Here is a 6,301-nt window from a genome sequence, read left to right on the forward strand (position 1 = left end):
CACCCGGGGGTTACCGGGGCGGGGGAGCCGAGCGGCCGGCGTTCTGCGGGAGGGAGGCAGGGAGGAGAGAGGGGGGAAAGGCGCGTCTGAGCCGGCACATTTTCGCAGCGGTACCAAAGCGAGAGCTGTGGTGAGTCCTGGTCCGTGGGACCCTGTCTCCCCTCTTGTGTGCCCCAGGCGCCCCCTGCCCCTCCTCTGCCCCCCCTCCCTTCCCTGTGCCGCTCTGATTTGGGGTGTGTGTGTGTGTGGGGGGGGGGTGACCCGGGCTGGACCGAAGCTGCTCTTACCGCTCCCCCTCCTCCGCTGGACAGGGGGGACAGAATATAACAAAAAGCTCACGAGTGGGCACAAGGATGGGGAGGTCACTCCGCCATTACCTCCGTGGGCGAAACAGACTGAACCTGGGGAAATCAGCGCGATTGATTAGCAGTCAAGTCAGAGCAGGAGAATGTGCAGGAAAAGCAAATCTTCAGAACACCTTCCCTCCAGCCCCCATTTCTACGGGGCTTAACTTTACTGCCGATTTCCCTGTCTCCTCCCCGCAGGGGGATGGGGAACGGCAGCTGCGGTCAGTTGATCACACGTTGTTTCTTGTTCTTTCTCCTCCTTTTCCTCCTCCTCCCCAAACCTTGCCATACAAACCCATCGTGTTTTGATTCCCTGTAGCTCTCCATCCTGTTCTTCTGTCCTGCTCCCTCTTCCCTTCTGTCTTTCTCTCTCATTCTGCTGCTCCCTTCTCTTTCACTCTCTCTGCTTGTGTCCCACTCCCTCTCCTTCTCCCCTTTTCTTCATCATCCGCCTCTGTCCTGCAGCCCAGGGCTGGTTTTCCCTTTACATCTCTGTCCTCATCTGTATCCGTCTCTTTTTAGGTTTTCTTCTTCTCTTCCCTCCCCCCCCCCCCCCCCCCCCCCCCCCGCCTTTCCCTAATGTTTCTGGTCTGTTCCCTGACGTTCTTTTCCTCCTTGCACCTGTGCGTGCCACTCGGGGTCCAGGGAGTTGTCTGGAGGCGGGGAGCACCTTCAGGAAAGTCTGTGTCCAAAGAGGCACTTACTACTGTGGAATTCCTGACTCCCCCCAGGCATGGGAATCTCCCAAGCCAACACCACAACTGACCTTTTCTTGGTGTTTTTTAAAGGTGATGCCATGAAAGGATGGGGTAAGAAAACCTGATGCCCTAAGCGTGTCATTTCCAGAGAAACATGTTGCTTATGTGCCTTCATCTGGGAGGAGGACAGGTGAGTACATTGTGTTGTTTCAGCGCAGCTGTGCTTTTATTAAGAGGAATGACCTTCTTTTTCTTGTTAAGAGTTAGGGGTTGCTTTTTCTGAGAATTCTGCCCGTCTGTTCAACAATTGCTGATGTGTTGCGTGCTTTTCCCTCGAGGAAAAGGACCCTGTCTCAGTCTTATTTATTCACCATTGCTCGCTCTGTTGTAGAAAAAATTTCTCACCATAAGGCTCCAGCACTTCCAAACGGCAGCTTGGTGGTCTGCATAATGTATCTGTAGTCCCGTCTCAAGGAATGCGTTAATGGTGTTATGAATTATAAATTCGTAAAAAGTTAAAAAGTAAAAAATTAAAAGCTTCCTGCCGTAGGAAGACAGTGTGTTGGGTTTGAAACCTTTGGGTAGGACGGAAGGAGGTTGCCACCCTGGGTCAGTGGTGAGTGCTGGCATGTGTCGTCTGATCTAGAGCTGATGTCTGTCACCACTTTAGCTCTAGAATTACTCTGAGACGCAGGGAACTCCAGTTCCCTTCAGCTGCAGCCTTGGAGGTTTTCCAAGCAGTGGGATGAAATTCCTGTCACAAGCTGTAACCCAGCTTAAGGAGAAGGGGGCACAGTTTGAGTTTTCTTCCACGTAGGCATCTGGGAGGTACAGTTCTGAGCTTGATACTGCTACTAGGAGATGCTTTCAAGTGAACTGAGTGTGGCTCTGGCGACCCAAAGCTGGACAGGGTTGGCAAATGGTGATGTAGAGTTTTGGTGGTAAACTTGACCAGCCTGTCTTAACGAGCAGGCATGTTCTTTGTTTGCAAGCACCGTTTAGTCCCACCTAGGCATCCCGAAAGTTTGAAGGGCCGTGGTCACATCATCCCTTGGTCACACGCAATGAACAGTTGCCTGTGCAGAGTTGTTAAGTTTTTAATAGCTATACATTTGTGTTCATGTTAAAATACTGTTTGAAGGATAAAGGGGACACATCCTCTACTTGTGGTGTTCAGGAGATCCATGTGGAAGAGCACCTGAACCATCCATGTAATGGCTTCATGCGTGTTCATACGAGCCAGCCCTGAGCGAAACGCACGAGAAGGGAGCAGAGAAGCTGTCAGGACCGCCTCGGCTTGTGTAGCTCCCAGCTGTGGCCGGGATGTGCTACGGGAGCACCGGGCAGTAAGATGAACTGAGGCGAAACCTTTCCTTACAGCTTCTGTAATGAGATCTTTCTTAACCAGTAGTAACTTCTGTAATAAGGTGGTTTGTAACAAGATACTACTTTTTTAAAAATAACTTGTGTAATAAGATGTTTTGTAATAAGGTATTTTAAATAAGTAGCACCTTCTGTAATAAAGATGTTTTTACCGACAGTCTTGTTACCGGGAGCAGGGCGGGATGTGGTTTCCCGTGTGTGCCCTGTTGTGCCCCTGCCCAGGCAGGGTCGGCCTCAGGTGATCAGGTTCTAGTCTGCCGTTGGAAGCGTATTTTGTAGTGCCCGACAGAAATGCGGTTGCTCTGTACGCTGCCGAGGGAAACATACCCGAGCCCTGCTGTGTACTCAGCGTTCCCTTTTCTTCCTAGATCTCCGTCTGCTGGTGGACGCACCTTGGAAGCGGGGGTGCTTTCTGGCGGTGACAGACGTGCAGCAGCTGCCAGCTGGCTTCCCTTGTCAGACGTGTAGCGGTGCTGCAATAAATGGAGCTTTGGCACGGCAACGGGTGTCGCATCGGTGTTCTCTCCGTGTTCTTGACGACCAAGGGTGAGCGTGTCACAGCTGGAAGAAACAGCTGCTTCCTGTTCCAGCGGTTCTCGCTGACACGTGTATCACCCAGCGGCCGCTGCCCGGCGGAGCAGTTCCCAAGCTGGCGGCCGCTCTTCCTTTGCGCCATGTCCCAGTTCCTGTGGGGCGGCCGCGGCAGCGAGGGGGGGGTGCCCCGCGGGGGGGGCGGTGCGCGGGGCTCACGCTGCTGCGGACACTCTGCTCTGCTCCGCTCGGCTGCGCTGCCTGCGGCGGTGGGTGCTGCCCTTGATGCTGCTGGGGGCTCTGGGCTCCGCTCGCACCTGCCTGCCTGCTGCCTGCGCACCGCGGGGCTGCCTGCTGGCTTCTAACCCTTTGTTATTAGAAATACCGACTGGGGGGGGGGGGGGAGGGTTTAAAAACAACGACCAGACATCACCAGACCCACGCAGTTTTCTTAAGCTGCAGGAAATAACTTTGGCCCAGGATTTACAGCCCAGTTTCCACCCACCCCGGCCCTGGGCTTCCCGGGCTGCAAGCACACGTTGCTGGGTCAAGTCGAGCTTCTCATCCACCAACACCCCACAGTCCTTCTCCTCAGGGCTGCTCTCCATCCGTTCTCTGCCCAGCCTGCGCTTGTGCTTGGTGTTGCCCCAGCCCACGTGCAGAACCTGGCACTTGGTGCTTCTTTCCTACTATCCATTAGATCTAAAGATGTGGGTGACTTCCCTTCTACGGAACATGCAGCAAGAGCACTATGTCAAATCAAGGTTCTCTTTGACTTTCAGATTTTTTTCACAGATTGGTACTTGCGTAATGGCTGCTTAGAAAAGAAATCTTTGCCCAGAGGAGCCTGCTGTGTGGCCCAGCTCTCAACGAGGTGTTCAGGCCTGGACATAACTTTTAATACCAAAGTGCAAACCAGTTCTGTTTTGATGGAGTTCTGAGAGTTCTGCCACCGTTTAGGTAACAGCATGAAACGTTGGCATGTGGCTGAACTCTGTTGATTCAATAGCTGGTAAATATTCCCTGGCCAGCCTTCCAAAAGTAATCTGCCCAGGGGGATGCAGGAGGCTTGGCAGCAAGTAAAGCAGGGCTTTGCAGGGTAGGGGGGTGGTTTCTCATTGAACGTGTCCTCAGGGAGACTGACATGTTTGAAGCAAACGGGAGGCTGGTGGAACAGGTGCACACAGCCAGTGTGCGTGTTGTAAATAGATGTTATGATTGCTAGCCTTAGGCTCTGTGTTAGCAATTACTATATCCAAATATTAAAAAATTGGAAAATATCAGAGCTGCACAACAAAGGACAGCCCTGGGAAGCACAAAAGCCAGGAAACAAAACCAGTGCATTTACAGGTACCTTAACTCCGCATCTTCACGTTATATGGTTTGCTGTTAGGTGCTGGCGAAACAGAGTGTATTACTTCTGGAAGAACTAAATTCTGCAGCAGAGTAATAATGAGTGCTGCTTATCGTATGGAGCCTTTCCCTCTTTGTAGACAAGTCAGCTAAGAAGTTAATTGTATTTGTGATTGCTTTTGCTAAAAATGGTCTGGCGCTGGAGGCTGTCCCAGTGTGCCTCCCCAGCCGAGGGCAGAGCCGTGTCTTTTTGCTACTCTAACGTTGTTCCTTACTTGATAATACCGCTGTAAGGGTACCCAGTAATTCACAAGTGGAGCTGCAACCCTTTGCAGCCTGGGATCAGATGAGAAGATGCCAACAAGTGATGTTGCAAGGTGGGACACGTGCTTGCCCCGGTGTCTCTCTCACTTTCATGCACTCTTCAGCCTTTGCCCTCAAGATCGAAGTCTTTTGGCCAGGAGGCTCCGTGAGGCCATGGCTGCTTCTGGAGTGCCTTGTGCTGCATGAAAGGGGAAGAAATGAGAAGCCCTACGCTCAGTTCCTCCTCCTCCTCGCTCATAGTTCAGGAGAGAGCGCAGAACCCAGCTGGAGTGTGTGCATCCCTGTAGGGACTCTGTAACCCTAAGACTGGTAGACTTCAGAGCTTTTGGAGAGCAACTCTGAATTCATTGGGTCACAGATCTATACAACTTGCCACCAAGGGTACCACGTGATCAGTTTTCTATACAAAGTATAATTTAGCTGTTAGGCAAAGCAGAAGTTCAGGTCTCCATCTCTGGGTCCTCAGTGGAGATGTACAGCAGAGATGCAGGAGCCTCCAGGCACAATAGTGAATTGTGTAAAACAGCGCCAAGGATGCAATTAACCATTTAGCTGACTGCAGAGGCAGACGGGCACTGTATGCCAGCCGCTCCTCGTTACTACTCTCTGTCTGCACAGCCACCTTGAGAAGACCTTGGGACTATGTTAGCGAGAGAGCTCCTCACAGACACTCAGCATCACCTTGCCTTGCTCATGCTGCAGTGGCTGTCGGGGCAGCAGCGGGAAACCAGTGGGCGTTGCTCCAGCACCATGGCTGAGCGCTCAGTCTCGGGCTCTTCAGATCACGCCAGAGTGAGCCAGGAGTTTAGTTGAGGCTTGAGAAACGAAAGCACTTGTAGACGTGCCTCTCAGCTGGGAACCTTTAGGTGACGGCTGTGTAAACCCTCTCTCGGCTTTTTCTTGTTTCAAGCTAAGCTGTTTGGCTTTGCATTGTGGATGAGCACTTTTACGGCCAGAAAATAACAGAGAGGTTACTTGATGCTTCTGGATGATTGCTGTGGGCTAAATGGCATGTGCTGATGGTATCAGATGCACTTTAGCCTTGTGCTCCAAACGAATCTGGGAGTAAAAACTCAACTGATAAACTACAAATGCACCGCATACTCTGGCTTTGGGTTCTTGAGTCATTAAAAGTAAACTGAGGCTCTCTAAAGAATAATTTTGTCCACATATGTTAAAACACGATGGCACCTTCTGCCATTCCACTTTCAAGAAAGGAGCTTTTTCCTTTCCCCCCCTCCTCCCCCTCCTCCTCTGTGGTGCGCGGCGGGCGAGAGGCGCGGGCATCTCCTCTGCCGGGCAGGCTCAGCCGGCAGCCTCTGCACTGCGAGGCCCAGCCAGCTCGGGCGAGTCGCCAGAGCCCCGGCGCGGCAAAGTCCCTTCAGTCCCTTCTGGCCACCCTGTCCGGACTGCGCGGCCGGGCTGAGGAGGGGGGGGCTCCCCCGTCTCTCCCTCCCTCCCTCCCTCCAGCTCCCGGGCAGGACAAGCAAGCCAGCACCAGTGGGAAGCGCGCGCACACCATCATGTCAAAGAAAAAGAAAAATGGACTCCGAGTGCGGGGTATTCCAAGAAAAGTGGACTTCTGATTATTTTTTCACGGAGTACAAAGAGCGAGCTGTTTGTCTGATATGCCAGAATTCAGTGTCTGCGTTCAAGGAATACAAT

General features: G+C 52.5%; 1 long non-coding RNA gene and 1 other non-coding gene across 2 annotated transcripts; both read left to right on the forward strand.

The window, feature by feature from the left end:
- Positions 1-1,653: 1,653 nt before the first annotated feature.
- LOC121096482 lies at positions 1,654-1,738 on the forward strand. The gene has a single exon (XR_005830539.1). It is a non-coding gene; the product is annotated as a small nucleolar RNA SNORD45 (small nucleolar RNA).
- A 405-nt stretch (positions 1,739-2,143) lies between these two features.
- On the forward strand, positions 2,144-5,769 carry LOC121096404. Its single transcript, XR_005830489.1, has 2 exons — positions 2,144-2,974; positions 3,755-5,769. It is a non-coding gene; the product is annotated as an uncharacterized LOC121096404 (long non-coding RNA).
- Positions 5,770-6,301: the final 532 nt, after the last annotated feature.

This window comes from Falco naumanni, chromosome 12, assembly GCF_017639655.2.
Source record: "Falco naumanni isolate bFalNau1 chromosome 12, bFalNau1.pat, whole genome shotgun sequence".
NCBI lineage: Eukaryota > Metazoa > Chordata > Aves > Falconiformes > Falconidae > Falco > Falco naumanni.